The sequence below is a fragment of the Agelaius phoeniceus genome, chromosome 14 (genome assembly GCF_051311805.1).
Source record: "Agelaius phoeniceus isolate bAgePho1 chromosome 14, bAgePho1.hap1, whole genome shotgun sequence".
Classification (NCBI taxonomy): domain Eukaryota; kingdom Metazoa; phylum Chordata; class Aves; order Passeriformes; family Icteridae; genus Agelaius; species Agelaius phoeniceus.
The window spans coordinates 19,390,848-19,407,166 of NC_135278.1; the positions used below are offsets into that span (position 1 = coordinate 19,390,848).

Here is a 16,319-nt window from a genome sequence, read left to right on the forward strand (position 1 = left end):
TGCATTGGGAATTCCCTGAGCTCTCTCCCAGGTGGGTACATTGGGAATTCCCTGAGCTCTGTTCCCAGGTGGGTACATTGGGAATTCCCTGAGTTCTCTCCCAGGTGGGTACATTGGGAATTCCCTGAGCTCTGTTCCCAGGTGGGTACATTGGGAATTCCCTGAGCTCTCTCCCAGGTGGGTACATTGGGAATTCCCTGTGCTCTGTTCCCAGGTGGGTACATTGGGAATTCCCTGAGCTCTGCTCCTAGGTGGGTACATTGGGAATTCCCTGAGCTCTGTTCCCAGGTGGGTACATTGGGAATTCCCTGAGCTCTGTTCCCAGGTGGGTACATTGGGAATTCCCTGTGCTCTGTTCCCAGGTGGGTACATTGGGAATTCCCTGAGTTCTCTCCCAGGTACATTGGGAATTCCCTGAGCTCTGTTCCCAGGTGGGTACATTGGGAATTCCCTGTGCTCTGCTCCCGGATGCAGAGGCAAGGGCGAAGCTGAGGAAGAGGAGGAGCTGCTTTGCAGAGCACTCAGAGGAAGGCAGGGAGGGCCAAAGGTGGGAGAAAACCCCGGGCAGTGTCAGAGCACAGAATTTGTGCCTGTCCAGGTGAACAGCAGCAGGGCTCTGCTGTCACAAAGGCAATAAAACACCTGGGAGCTGTGGGTTATGGAGCAGCCCTTTGCAGGAAATGCAAAGGGAGAGCAAATTAAGGTGCAGAGACCTCATCCAAATCCAATTTTCTGAAGCATTAGAATTGCCTAAACAGAACTCTGTGACTGGTTATTAAATTATAAGAAGTCCTTTATTGCCTCTCCCCACTTGCCTGGAGTCCAGAAATTCCTTTTGGTAAACAGGACCCAGGCAGAGCTGGGTTCAAACTGAGACTTTCCTTTGGTTCTACTCTATTGGAAGAAATAAGGAGAGATTTTTGATGCTTCTGCTCAGTCCCCAGATGGATATAGCAGTAATTAGAAGGGATTTCTCTGCTCTTTTCCCCCCTTTACCAGTTCAGTTTTTCTAGACAATAACTTTCTCTAGAGACTCAAGTGACAGACTGTGTTTAAGTTAGGAAACAACACGTCAGAAATAGCTGCTGGTTGCTGGATTGGCAGCGTTGGACTCCAAGAAGCTCCACAAAAACATGGCAGAAACTGGAAAAATTTGAATTTTTTTAATCAATTTTCTTCCCAGCCCTTCTTTCTTCCAGTTAAGTGATGTTTTGAAATTCCTGGCTGTTTTCATCTGTATGTTGAAATAGTATGTTATTTAAAACGTTCCTGTATTTTTCCCCTTCCTTTTTAATTTTAAAGTATTTTCCTGAAGTTAAAATTAGTTCAGGGACTGTTAAGAACAGCAGTGATGCAGTGTTTGGCATTTTTTGCCCAACATACTTCAATAAAATATGTTTTACTGATTAGAGACATGTACAGGAAAACTAAATTACATTTCCTTAATCAGATTGTCAAAAATCTGGGCAAAACTGACACATAACCCCAAAATTCAGACATGTGTGTAACCGAGATATTCTTTGGAACCAAAAACCCCCAAAAGATCAAAAAAGCCCATTTAATTCTTTAAGAAACTGTAATTAACTTTTGTAATAAATGTTCCTTCTAAATGGCTACACAGGGAAGCATCTTCTGAGAACGGAATACGAAATAATCTTAAGGCAATTACAAAGAAGTTTTTGATTTACAAAATTTAGTATAATTATGTGATTTTCTTTTGTGTGCAAGCAGCCTTGGCATTGAACTCCCACAAAATGATGAGTCATACGGAGCTGCTTGTTTCCTGGAGAGTAGCAAGAAGCAAGTGAAAATCATCTTTGGAATGCAAGAGCCCAGGAGTGCCGTGCAGGAACCTGATTTTACAGCAGAACCCTTGGCACCGAGTTCCCCCTGGTGAGCTCTGGAGCCCTTGGAGCCTGGCAGGGTGTGCAGGGGTGAAATCTCCTTCCCTGAGCTGCGAGGATGCTCTCAGGCTGCAGCAGAGCTGGCTGCACCAAGGGTTTCATTTCCTGCCAGGGGGTTTGCAGGGCAGGGGCTCTGAGAGCCTGCCTGACTTTGTCCTGCACGGGAGGTGAATGTGGTGTGGGCACTTAGCAGCTTCCTCCTCTCAGACTTGGGAAAAGCAGAGAAACTGAGCCTTGTGCTGAGTGCTGTGACTGTGGCCACGAGGGGTTTCAGGATGAAGAAGAGACGAGAATGTTGACTCCATGATCAGAAGGCTTGATTTATTATTTTATGATATATGTTACATTAAGACTATACTAAAAGGCAATAGAAAGGAAAAGGTTTCTTCAGAAGCAAGCTAAGCTAAGAATAGACAAGAATGAATAACAAAGATCTGTGTCTCAGCCAGAGAGCAAGAGCCAGCTCTGCCATGAGTGGCCAGGAAATCTGAACATTTACAATCACGGCTCTGCCTGTTGCATTCCACAGCAGCAGATAACACCATTGGTTACTTCTGGTTGCTCAGACTGCAGCTTCTCACAAGGAAAAATCCTAAGAAAGGATTTTTCATGAAAGATGCCTGTGACAGAGTGCCTGTGTGGGTGCAGCAGAACATGCAGGCAGAGTGGGCCAGCAGTGACACCCTTCATCCAGGGCTCATGGCTGAGGCTGTGCCCTTGGACAGAAAATTGCTCATCTCAGGCATCTTAGCCCACAAAACCTTTTGGATTACATCCCATTTTTTTTCCTGCACCCAAAAATCACTGTTAAATTGCTTAAAGATAATTTTTGTAATTATATAATTACTATATAATATAATATATAGTTATATACTTATAATTATATAATTATAAGTATATAATATATAATATAATTACATTATATAATAATATAATTATATAATATATATAATTATATAACAATAATTATATAATATATTTTAAATATAATTAATTATATAATATATTATAATTATATAATTATATAATATATATAATTACTTAATTATAGAATTAAGTAATTATATAATTACTTAATAATATTTGTAATTTCTTTTGGTTTTTGAAAATCCTTTCTACTGCTAAATTTATGGCTGAAAGGTGCTTTGTCACATTGGGAAAGTGCACTGTCCCACCAAGAGCAGGGATTCCATGGTAAAAAGACACTTTGGATTAAGCAGTACCTTTTGTATTTTTTCAGAACTGAAAATATTTTTTTCACAGGTTTTGTTTTATATAAACAATAATTAGAATTAAGTTCCTTTAAAAACCCACAGTCAGATGTCAGTGGTGCCCAGTGACAGGACGAGCAGCAGTGGGCACAAACCATGATGCAGAAAATCTGATTTAAATATGGGCAAATCACCTTTTTGGTACTTAAGGTGGTGCAATAGGTTTGGGACAGGCTGAGAAAGGGAATTCTTGGAGAAAGTAAAAACCAGACTGGCCCAAGGCCCTTGAGTGGAGCCTGCTTTGAGCAGGGGTGGGAGCAGCTGAGCTCAGGAGGCTCCACCTCAGGGAATCTCAGATAAATATTAATCAGAAAAAGGAATTATTCCCTGTTTTCAGAGAAAGGAAGTTCTAATTAATGCACCCTTTTCAAAATGAGTTATGCCTCTGCTAACACAGTCTTTAGAGCAGGAATCTATATTATAACTCATTTTTTTCCCCTGGATTCTGGCTCTGGCAGGAACTTGTTGTGCCATCTCTCTTCATGAAGAGATCCATGACATGTTCACAGGAGCAAAGCAGGGCCCCTACAGGACGTGTGCCATGGGACTGGAGAGGCGTTACAGGATAATCAGGCATATTAAACAATAATTTGATTTATTCCATATTTGCTTTATATGGGGATATAAAAACTGCCTCATGACTAATTCATTTCCAGGAAGCCTCTTGCCATGGCACAGATGTTGGGAGGCAGTGACAATGCAGATGTTGGCTGGCAGTGACAATGCAGATGTTGGCAGGCAGTGACAGTGCAGATGTTGGGCACATAGTGACAGTGCAGATGTTGGGCTGGCAGTGACAATGCAGATGTTGGGCACATAGTGACAGTGCAGATGTTGGGCACATAGTGACAATGCAGATGTTGGGCACACAGTGACAGTGCAGATGTTGGGCACACAGTGACAGTGCAGATGTTGGGCACATAGTGACAGTGCAGATGTTGGGCACATAGTGACAGTGCAGATGTTGGCAGGCAGTGACAATGCAGATGTTGGCAGGCAGTGACAATGCAGATGTTGGCAGGCAGTGACAGTGCAGATGTTGGGCACATAGTGACAGTGCAGATGTTGGCTGACAGTGACAGTGCAGATGTTGGGGAGGCAGTGACAGTGCAGATGTTGGGCACATAGTGACAGTGCAGATGTTGGGCACGCAGTGACAGTGCAGATGTTGGGCTGGCAGTGACAATGCAGATGTTGGGCACATAGTGACAATGCAGATGTTGGGCTGGCAGTGACAATGCAGATGTTGGGCACATGGCAGTGACAATGCAGATGGGCACACAGTGACAGTGCAGATGTTGGCAGGCAGTGACAATGCAGATGTTGGGAGGCAGTGACAGTGCAGATGTTGGACAGGCAGTGACAGTGCAGATGTTGGCAGGCAGGGACAATGCAGATGTTGGCTGGCAGTGACAATGCAGATGTTGTGCTGGCAGTGACAGTGCAGATGTTGGGCAGGCAGTGACAGTGCAGATGTTGGGGAGGCAGTGACAATGCAGATGTTGGGCAGGCAGTGACAATGCAGATGTTGGCTGGCAGTGACAATGCAGATGTTGTGCTGGCAGTGACAGTGCAGATGTTGGGCAGGCAGTGACAGTGCAGATGTTGGCAGGCAGTGACAGTGCAGATGTTGGCAGGATGTGACAATGCTGAGCCCACAGCTGTGCTCTGGGCTGGCACAGAAAGGCTCAGCCAGGCCAGGCAGGCTGGGGGCAGAGTGTCCCCCACAGCAAGAGCACAAACACATCTGTCCTTGAGTGCCTCCCACATCTCCTGGTCAGAGGCTGACCAGCACAAAGAGAAGTGCTGAAAACAGGTAAGAACAGTTAGCTAGGAGAGGAAAAAAAATAAACCAAATTTTGTTTCAAAAATTTGGGGTTTTTTTCCCAAATTTGGTTTTTCCCATATTTGTTTTTTCCCAAATGACAAATAAAACTAACTTATCATAGCAGCAGAAACCTTTAAAAAATCTGGTAATTATCCTTTCACTTTTCTCTGCATGAGGGTGGTTGCTTGAAGACATGAAAATCTTATGATAGACCTAAAGTCAACAATTTTTTTTTTGTCTGAAGCAGGTAAAGGTTTATTCTGATTGTAAAGATAGTGAAGGTTCTACTAACTGAAAATGGAAATAGAATGATAAATAGACAAAAAGTTAAATGCAAACTTTATAATAATTGCAAAAGTGTGATTTTCCATTTCTTTGTAACACATATTGTAATTTAGATGGCTGGAGTGTTGTGAGTAATCCATTGCTATGAAACATCATTTATAAAACACCACTTAACACATCTTGTGTGAAGTATCTATTATTAGCAGATTGTTGATTTCTAAAGAGCAGAAAAAACCAAAGGTAGAGGTGAGATAAAGGATGAAATTTCACTTTTGTAAGTAGTTTTTAAGGAGGCAAAACAAACCATGGAAACTTTTAGCAATTATTATTCTTAATGGAATGCCATTATTTCAGAAATTCTTAAGGGGATAAATCTGGAGGTCAGGTTTAGAAACACACAGAAGCAGCAGCACGGGTATGAAAAATAAGATGTCACATCTGAGAGCTCTTCCAGCACTATTCTGGCACAGCCATTCTAGAACATTCTCCTCAAGCAGCAGCCAAGGTCACCCCCACAGCTCCCATCTCACAGGATCCTCCCTGGGCTGGGCCTGGAGGAGCCTGGAATGGAAGAGGAGCAGAGTCCCCGCTCCCAGAGCCCACAGGGACAAGGCTGCCCTGCCCTTGCACTTCAGTCTTGCTTTTGCTGCCAACTTTTTTATTTTATTTAATTTTTTTTATGCATTCCAGGTTGGTTTTGGGGTTTTTTTCCCTGGGGTGGGGAGTGCAGAAGCCAAAATGTTCCTAAATGGGGACAAAGCCAGGTCGGGCAGGTGTGGTATTTTCTGAGACCCCGTTGAGGGGAGGGATGGTGAATCTGACTCCATGTTCTCAGAAGGATAATTGATTATTTTATGATCTATATTATATTAAAGAATACTAAACTGAACTATACCAAAGAATAGAGAAAGGATACTTAGAGAAGGGTAAAAGATAATAATGAAAACTCGTGACTCGCTCAAGCCCCGACCCAGCTGGCTGTGATTGGTCACTAAGTGAAAACAATTCCCACAAAACCAATGAAATAATCCCTGTTGGATAAACAACCCCCAACCACATTCCAAAGCAGCCAAACGCAGGAGAAACAAATGAGATAATCATTGTTTTCATTTTCCCCTGAGGCTTCTCAGCTTCCCAGGAGAAAATCCTGGGCCAAGGGATTTTCCAGGGGATGCTCCAGTGCCAGGCAGGGAGGTGAGCTCGGGCAAGGCTTTGTGCTCAGCTGAGCCCTGAGAGCAGGCTGGCCTTGCCTGAGGCACAGGCAGAGCTATTCAAACTCTGCTCTGCGGTTTCGGTTTCTCAGTTTGAGATTTTGGTGATTTGGGGTTTTTTTGGTTAATTGTATTCATGAGTGTGGTGGGTTTTAGTGTTGGTTAATTGTTAGTGCGCTCACTTCTTGTTCTGAGATAGGATCAGCAGAAAGGTAAAGTAGGTTTAGAACTTCAGAAGGGTATAAAGAAAATTTATTAACAGTAACTAAAAGAAAGAGTAATAAGAATCAGAATAAAACCTTTACAACACTTCCCTTTTTCTTATAACTTTTTAACTGGTGATGCAAAGAAACAAAATGTAAATTTTTTCCTTGTTTTTTGAGTTTTGTTGGTTTTTAATTTATGTATTTGTTGTGTTAGAGTTGTAGCAGATTTTTTAAATTATTTTTTATAATTATGTAGGAAGCATTATAGCTCAGTAGCAGATTTTTTAAATTATTTTTTATAATTATGTAGGAAGAATTATAGCTCAGCTCACAGGGTGTATTTTTTGTTTGTTTCTGGGATGTCTATGTTTGGTATTGGAATCTTTGGTTTGTATCATTGAGATTTGGAGAAAGCTTTTTTTTAGTTTTTTGTGATTTTAAAAAAAATTTTATTTTCAAATTTTTGTAGTTGCGTTTTCATAGTTGTAATTTTTGTATGTGTTGGGCTATGTATAGTATTTGTATATGGTTGGAATTTTTTTATATAGTACATATAAATATACTTGATATCTATAAAAATATATATTTTTATATCTCAAATATATTTATGTTTGATGTATAAATATCAAATATAAATAGATTTGATATATAATTTGATATAATATATATTACATTGTGATGGGAGTTTCTGTTATTTTGTTTTATTATTGTTAAAGTAGAAGTGTATTTTAATTTTGGCAAGATTTTTTGTTTTTATTTTTTAATTTTATTTTTAATTCTGCCAAAGAGGAGTGGCTGTGTGTGGAGATCCAAGCCCTGCTCTGCTGCAGCCCCAGCAGGTTTAACAAAAACTCTGCATTCTGATGTCAATGTCCATTTAGTAATGGCCAGTTCTGAAGGAATTGGAGCCATGAAAAACGGGGTTTATGTCAGATATTGCAACTCCTCTTTAATTTCAATTCCAGAGAGTCAATCTTCAATCTCCCACTGTGGTCAGGGCACTGGAGCACTGCATAATTCACAGGTCTCTTTGATAGACAGGACTGATTATTAGCTTCTTTATTTTTTTTCCCTAATATTTCATTCTTTCAGAATATCTCTGCTTTTGAAGGCAGAACAAGGAAGTTTTTCTGAGGAGAGCTACAAGAGATTGCATAGAAATACCTTTTTCCAAGACTTGCTTACCAACAAGATTTTCCCTTTATTGTTTTTCTAAATTAATAAAATCAGTGTTTATTATGCATTAATCACCTCTTTCTATTAGAGAAGTGCAATAAACACATTTTATTCATTTATTTGTATGCCATCACTTAGATCCCCTCATGTTTAGATCATGGCTGGGTTATTCAGGGCTCTCTGCAGACCTATAACAAAGAAACAAGTGCTCCAGAGAATTTACAGTATACATGAAAGAGAAGATGAAATAACAGAGCAAGACAGACAATCAAGGTTGGGGAAGAAAAGGAAGAGAAAAAAAACTGAACAGAAATAGGCAGAAAACAAGAGTCACTCATGACTCCTGGTGAAACGAGACACAAATGTGAGAGTATGATATTTGATCAAAAATGCCCTGAGATGCACAGATGTTACAAAAAACTAATAAGGTCTGCTTGCATTATTTCTAATTAATTACCTAAAATCACAGCCACCTTTACATTTTAGGGACTGAGACTCCCTGCCTCTGTTTGCATTTCAGGTTATTTTCCATTTCTCTCAGAATTTTGAGGGCTTTTGTCCTCAGGGTCATTGGCTCACCTGGGCTGCTGCTCAGTTTTGTCAGTAATGGTCTCTGCAGACAGATATTTATTTCTTTGGGTGTTTTTTGTAATTAGGGGCTGATTTTGAGCATTGATCTTTCTTGCTCTAATTACAGAGATGCTGAGAGGTAAGTTGTATTATTTTTTTATTATATCTAGAATATGCCCTTGGTCAGCACTCTACATGACTGTCAGCTCTCTCTGTGTAAATTGCTAACTCAAGATTCAGAACACGTTTCTTCCATTGAGAAAACCTTGACCAAAGCTAGTTTCTATCTTCAAGAAAGATTATTTTCCTGTTGTCTGACATTCTGCACTGGAAAAATATTTAAATTTGAATTATTTCTCACCCTCTACCTTTTCCTGTGTTCATATTCACCTCCACAGCCCCATGCCCTACACATACAGGTTCATGGAATCCTTGCAACATCAGAGGAAAACACATCTCACTAAGTACACACCAATTAATTCATGTTTCAGGGCTGTAATGGCTCCTGTTCTTTGGTGATTTGTCACCTCAGCCCCTCGTGGACACAGCAGAATTTGGTGTTGTAACGTTCTGGAATTCCCTCCACACCTGTGCTAAGGGCACAGGCCCTGCTGATGAATGCCCCGTGCTTTGAGCACTGATGTGTCATTAATCACATTAAGAAATAGGCCTAACAAGCCATAATTTAAAAGAAGGACTGTGTTACCAGCTCTGTTTTCAGTCCAAGTGAGGCAATCTCTGAATTATCCCTGCCCTGGGGCTGCAGGAACACCTGGGGGTTGGTGCCAGGGCCTTTCCCAGGGGTCTGAGCTCCAGGGGAATGGCACAGAGCTCCCTCCATGCCCAGGAACCCCTGAACTCTGCTCAAGACTGCACTAACCACAGCCAGAGCAAGGGCAAATTACTGACCCTAATCCTCATTTGCTCCTCCTGAGACAGGATCAGAACCTGCTTGGCAGCCCAGCCTGGAGGACTCGGGAATCCCACCCAAAACTGGAGCTGTTTCCCCCAACAGCCGCTCTGAAATTGCCATCAGCAGAAGCTGCATTGTTTAAAAAGGTAAGTGACTGCCAGCAAGAGATGGAATTAGCATCATCTGCTCTTTCAAACTACACCTGCCATTAAAGTTTTAAAGAAAGGAAATCTTAGCTGAAGTCATATTTGTAATTTACTAACACTCATTTCCATACAATTTTGTCAGAACAGCACAAACTTGGTGTTGACACAGCCTGAGCCTTCAAAGCTGGGCTCAGTTTATACAGCTCTCCTGTCTGTAAGACTGACACTGATTTTCTCAGATTTCATACAAATTTTCCACTTTACTCTCAGTATTTTATACCCAGCTTTGAGCAGGTGAGAAACAATTCCCTCTGATGATGAGCACAGATCCTGAGTGAGCACCTGGTGAATGCAAAGGGAAGAAACCACACTTGGACACTGGTCTGGGGAGAGCTGAGAGAGGGGAATGGTTGTTCCTCTAACCTGGCCCAGGTCCTTCCCTCAATGCTGGAATTGCACCCAGCACCTCCCAGACCTCACCCAGGCTTCCTTGTTCATATTTGAATGTTAAAAAAGCCAAGCATCTGCACCTGTTCACCTTGAGAGGCCTTCTAAGAGCTATTCCAGAAAGTCAAACCCTAACTTTTTACAATCCCTCTTTGAAAGTAGGAGAAAAAAGACAGAAATATCACATTCCATGAGAGGAAAATGGGAACTAAAATTGCAAAGGTCACTTTTCACTTGTAACTGCAAAGATCTGTTATCTCAGGTGTTGCAATGTCAAAATTCTTTTATCCACTGAGGTGCCACCTCTCCTTGGGCTTGTGAAAATCCTCCTACAGTTACACACATTTAATGAGAAGTAAACAGACTTTTTAAAGGCCTGGACTCTGCAGGAGCCAGTGCAGGTAGAAACATTAATTGCTTTAATATTCAGGTGTTTATTTCGGGCCATTGCAGCAGTAAAAACTTTCTTGTTCTTTCTTGTTCACTCTTCAGTGAAACTGTGGAAGTCCAGAACAAGTCACAGATAATATAATATGTATGTATAATGTATATAACATAATATGTATGTATAATATAATATGATGTATTATAATATTATTAGGCTTCTTAAATAATGCTTTAAAATATTACTTTAAATAATATTTTTAAGAAGCTTAAAAATATTATTTAAAGTAATATTCTCTTAGCTGTCAGGTGAGCTAAAGCTAATTTTCTCTTAGCTGTCAGGTGAGAGCCCACCTGAGCCTTTCCCACCACAGAACCAGGTTCAGATCTGATAAAATCTGAGTTTGGAAGCGCTGGTTTATCTGTTTGTGTAGGGGTGCTATAAAAAGCACATCACCATGGCATCCCAGCTCTTTCCAATTAAAGAAAACCATTCCCACCATTTACTTAGCAGCTCTGACAATAGCCTGCAGCAGCAGTAAAACAACTTGACTGCCTGGCATTTTACAAGATAAATTCTTCACTACACTCTGTTTTTTCTTGCACTGTTGCTTGCAAAGACTTAAAAAGTTACTGCTCCTACAACGAGTGGGACTGGTACTGTTACACTCATTTGGGCTATGGATCACTGGCTACACTTTGTGCCTTCACATGCCACTTTGAGAAAAATCAATTTCAGTCTTGAAGAGCTCAAACTGGTGTTGCAGAAGATCAGTGCACATTTCCAGGTGCTGCAGGGCATTGGCATCTTGATGTGGATTCAACAAAACATGACATAGGTATGGTGCAAAATTGCTTGCTCTCATGCTAAGGGATCCTCTGAGGAAAATCACACAGTAAATCAGAATACTGTGAGGGCGTGCAAGGCACAGCAGCTGCAGTAAACACTTCTATGATTTTCAATCTTAGCACAAAAAACCATAATTTATGTTGCTAACTATAAATGGCTGTGCTATTAAGTGTCGTAGGTACAATAGGAAAATATATAAATATAAATACAATAAGTGTATTTATAAGTGTATATTTATATTGTACCTACGACACTTAATAAGTGTATTAAGTGTCGTAGGTACAATAGGAAAATATATAAATATAAATACAATAAGTTTATTTATAAGTGTATATTTATATTGTACCTACGACACTTAATAAGTGTATTAAGTGTCGTAGGTACAATAGGAAAATATATAAATATAAATACAATAAGTTTATTTATAAGTGTATATTTACATTGTACCTATGACACTTAATAAGTGTATTAAGTGTCGTAGGTACAATAGGAAAATATATAAATATATATATAAATAATATTTAATATAGAGATTAAAAATAGCATGTAACTGATGTTGAGGAAAGAAGCAGTTTGAGCCTCATAATGGTTGGAAGTATTTAAAAAGCTTCTGTCCAGCATAAATTGTGACCTAAATCAGATATAATGTCAATACAGTTACTCTCTACCTTTGTTTAAATTTTACTTTAAGTCTCTGCAGCGTTCTTATCCATCTGCAAAGCTTGAGAAAAGAATCACTTATTTTCTTTGCCCTGCTGTATTTCCACACAGACAGAAGAGTTGATTTCCAGTCTGTGTAATTCAGCAGTGGGTGTAGCCCCGTCTGTCTGAAGGGCCCGGGCTGCATTTCCATGGGACATTAACTGTGCCTCCAGTGAGCACAGCCAGAAATGCTGAGTCCAGATGAGACGTTCTGCTGAGCTCTCAGCAATGCTCTCTGCCAGATCACATTTCTGATCGCTTTTGAAGGAGGAACTCTGTCTCCAAAGAGGTTATGCTAAATCAAGTCTCATCTGTTTGTAAGAATTGAACTTCCTGCTGGGTCAGGTGCTGTCTGTCCTCCTGCAGCTGACAGGAGTCAGATGTGTTCTGGTGCAAGGATAAAGCAGAATATTCATTTCCCTGGGCATCCAGGCTCACCTGAGGCAGAGCTGTGCTTCTGTCTGCACTCCCACCAGCTGGAAGCTGCTGCTGCTCCCTTTCCACAGCACCAGGAATGAAATCCCATCCATAACCTGCTGGATTTCCTTACCTGGGCACTCCTCAGCCCAAGGATCCAAGCTGGCAAACAGAGCAGGCACAGGGGAGTTTTGCTGATCAGACTGACTGGGACTGGGACAGGTTTGGGGTTGCTCACAGGAGCAGCTCCACCAGGAGTTTGGTGGCAGCAGCGACCTCCAGGCACTGCAGGGTGGTGACCACAGAATCAAAAAATCACAGAACCACAGAATCACAGCATCACAGAATCACAGCATCACAGAATCACAGAATCACAGAATCAAAAAATCACAGAATCAAAAAATCACAGCACCACAGCATCACAGAATCAAAAAATCACAGCATCACAGAATCAAAAAATCACAGAAAAAATCACAGAACCAAAAAATCACAGCACCACAGGATCAAAAAATCACAGAATCAAAAAATCACAGCACCACAGCATCACAGAATCAACAAATCACAGAACCACAGAATCAAAAAATCACAGCATCACAGAATCAAAAAATCACAGCACCACAGCATCACAGAATCAAAAAATCACAGAATCAAAAAATCACAGCACCACAGCATCACAGAATCAAAAAATCAAAAAAATCACAGATTCACAAAATCACAGAATCAAAAAATCACAGAACCAAAAAATCACAGCATCACAGAACCACAGCATCACAGAATCACAGCATCACAGAATCACAGAATCAAAAAATCACAGCACCACAGAATCAAAAAATCACGACATCACAGAATCAAAAAATCACAGAATCAAAAAATCACAGCATCGCAGCATCACAGAATCAAAAAATCACAGATTCACAAAATCACAGAATCAAAAAATCACAGCATCACAGAATCAAAAAATCACAGCACCACAGCACCACAGAATCAAAAAATCACAGAATCACAGGATCTCAGAATCAAAAAATCACAGAACCACAAAATCACAGCATCACAAAATCACAGAATCTCAGAATCCCGGAAGGAACTAGGTTGGAAAAGACCTTTAAGACCACCTAGTCCAATCTCTGACCTGGGATTATTGCACCAGCCTTGCTTTACCCGGAGAAGGAGGTGTGAAAACAGCTTAACTGATAAACAGGCTGTGGATCCTAAATAAACAGGGGTTGGAGCTCTCCATGCCCAGGGGAAGCACTGAGCACAGAGCCAAGTGCAGGCTCAGGAGCAAAACCAAAAGAACAGCAAGGGAGGATGAGCAGACAGACTCCTCCAGGGATTTACTCCTCTTTTCTTTTTTTTCCTGTACAGTTTTCCAGAAGATTCAGTCAAACAAGCAGGTGTGGTATTGAAATACACTCTGCATTCTTCCCACAACAAATATGGATTTGTGCAGAGATAGTCAAAACTTCCCCAGTCATGCCAGCTTTGTTTGTGCTCTGTTTGGAAGGAAAAGGCAGGTGAAATTCACTGCCAGATATCAGCTCTGTGCAACAAGCGGGATAAAGGAGCTGTAAAATCAGACTGAATTAAGAAATTCCAAGTCTATGACTCAGCTTGATCATAAACCCAATCTTCACTGAAATCTGAAAACGAAAATGAATTTCATTTGAAATATGAAGACCAAACAAGGATGTTTCAAATGCTTCCTTATGCAAATTCTGGATTTTTTTCTTATTGTTTCCTTTAAAAAACCAGCTGGTGATGGTGAGGAGGATTTTGTGACAAATGATTTTGGCATTTACACATTCTGCTGAATGCTAGTGGACACTTGTAATTTTTTGTAATGATTTATGAGCAAAGAAGCCTAGCAGTGTTGAAGTGCTGATATCTTTTCTGCAATTCTGGCAAAGATTTTCTAAACAATATTCTCCTTTTGTAATTCAAGGTTTCCATAGCACACAGAACATTTACATTTGTTCCTACAGGGAAAATTTCACAATGACATCACCTGCACTTTATCTTCCTTTTTTGGGAATACCTTTGAGCACAAATCCGTTTTTACATTCCTGATTTTATGATACTCCAGTTTCAGATCATTTCTATCACAAGTGACTGAACATCTACTTATCCAAAATATTGGCAGGGTATCCAATCTTGCTCAAGTTCCCTTCTAGTGGGAGCAAGGCTTCTGTAGGCATCAAATACACTCAACATAGTGCTTCTCAAGGAAATCTGAAGAAAGAATCCCTTTATCTTGGAGAGGGTGCTGTTGTTCCATTTTTGTTAACAAGAGCGTTAACAACTACCAGGAGCCTGGTTGCTAAATTAGAACATCAGGAAAATGAAAAGGAGCTTTGGGCAATGTGGGACCCAGTTTATTCATGGCAGTCACCCTCAGGAGGGGCCCAATGGTTCTGTTTTCAAAATCCAGGGCAGGAATGAGGGGTTCCAGCTCTGCTAGTCCTGTCCATAAGTTACAGCCACAGTCACTGGAGCATTTTGGTGCACAGTTGCTCCCTGTGGTGCAATTTGAGCTCTTGATTTCCATCTCATTTTACTTAACAAAGAAATCTTCCCACTTACAAAGAGAATTCCCCCACTAGAAATGAACCCCACTGTTGAAAGCTGAGTGGAACGATGTAAACATTTCCTGGAAATCCTCCTTGTGTTTCTGTGGGATTGACTGTCAAACTCTGAAATGCATTTGATGAAATTATGGCTGTGCAAACCCACTTGTGTGAGCCCTAGCATGTAATTCCAGACTGTTGTCATGCTGTTCAAGAATTGTTCTTCCTATACATTGGCTTTCCTGACCATATGCTTAAAAGTTTATTTTCAGGAACAGAATCAGTTGATAGGGCTGAGTTATATTTATATTATCTTCACTGGTCCACTTCAAGAAAGCAAAACTCAGTTTTGGAGATTTTCCTAATTAGTCACCACCTTGAATGGAGTGGGCTCAAGGAAGAATGCCTCATCCATGGTCTATTTTTCATTGCTTTCTATTTGTTTCCTGTGTGGAGGGTAATGTTTAGAGCAGCATTGCTGCTCATTACCCTGCTCAGGACTTGACTGTTTCCACTAACTGCCAGAATCTGTTCTTGGAGAAAAATATACTTTTAGTTTGCTGTTTCTAAATTCAACAAATACATCACATGCCATTTCCTCTTTTTGCAGTTTCTGCAATGCCATACTTCATGCACAAAGCTAAAATTATCTGTGTGTTCAATTATAGGTGATTTCAAAATTAGCTCATTTATGGAAAATATTTTGGAATGAGTGTCTAAAGCAACCCTACCCCTATTCCTTTTCATACACAAGAGAAGTAAACCCACATTTTTTTCTGTCTTCCTCTCCTTACTGCCTCACACGAAAAGCAGAAATTTTTTTCTCTGATTATTCCCTGTTTTGCTGCATTTTAGGACATCTTTGAAGAAGCTACTCTAGGCAGATAACATAGAAGGAACTGCAAACTCATAAATTAATTAGACAATCTCCTTCCAGCCTCAGCAGGCTCCAGTGAGTGCTCTTTTCAAACCTCATCAGCTGGTTGGGACCTGTAGTGGCTGTTCAGGAGGATCTGGAGCTTCTCCTGTTCATGGCCAAGGGTGCACTCCACAGCTGCAATGATTTTCTCTTGTTGAATCTGGGATAAAGCTATCTGAGCTCAGCTGAATGACATGTATTTTAAATATTGACTGGAAAGATGGTTAGAAGGCCAAAAATGTGAGTTCAATTTGTTTAATTCTGGTTTAGCACCACTCATTGCACCTGGTGGTTTTCCTGCTCTGTAAACAACAAATGTTTTAGGGGCTGAACCAAACCCAAACCCTGCACCTCTACAAGGAGGAAATTAACTTGTCAGAAACTCATTAAAATGATAATTTTTGAGTGTTTTAATGAAACTCTTTTGACACAGAGACAGGAGAAGCAGCAGAAGGATACAAGAAAGCCGTGAGTTAATTACCTGACCTTAAAAGCCTCACCTAAAATATCAAAAGAAGAGAAAACA

General features: G+C 40.5%; 1 long non-coding RNA gene across 1 annotated transcript in view; it reads left to right on the plus strand.

Moving 5' to 3' along the window:
• LOC143695222 (uncharacterized) overlaps positions 1–16,319 on the plus strand; it is a 49,140-nt gene that overhangs the window by 19,855 nt on the left and 12,966 nt on the right. Inside the window, exons 6-7 of the long non-coding RNA XR_013184290.1 lie at positions 1,732–1,893; positions 9,391–9,510. This is a non-coding gene — a long non-coding RNA (uncharacterized LOC143695222). The remainder of the gene's footprint in view (positions 1–1,731; positions 1,894–9,390; positions 9,511–16,319) is intronic.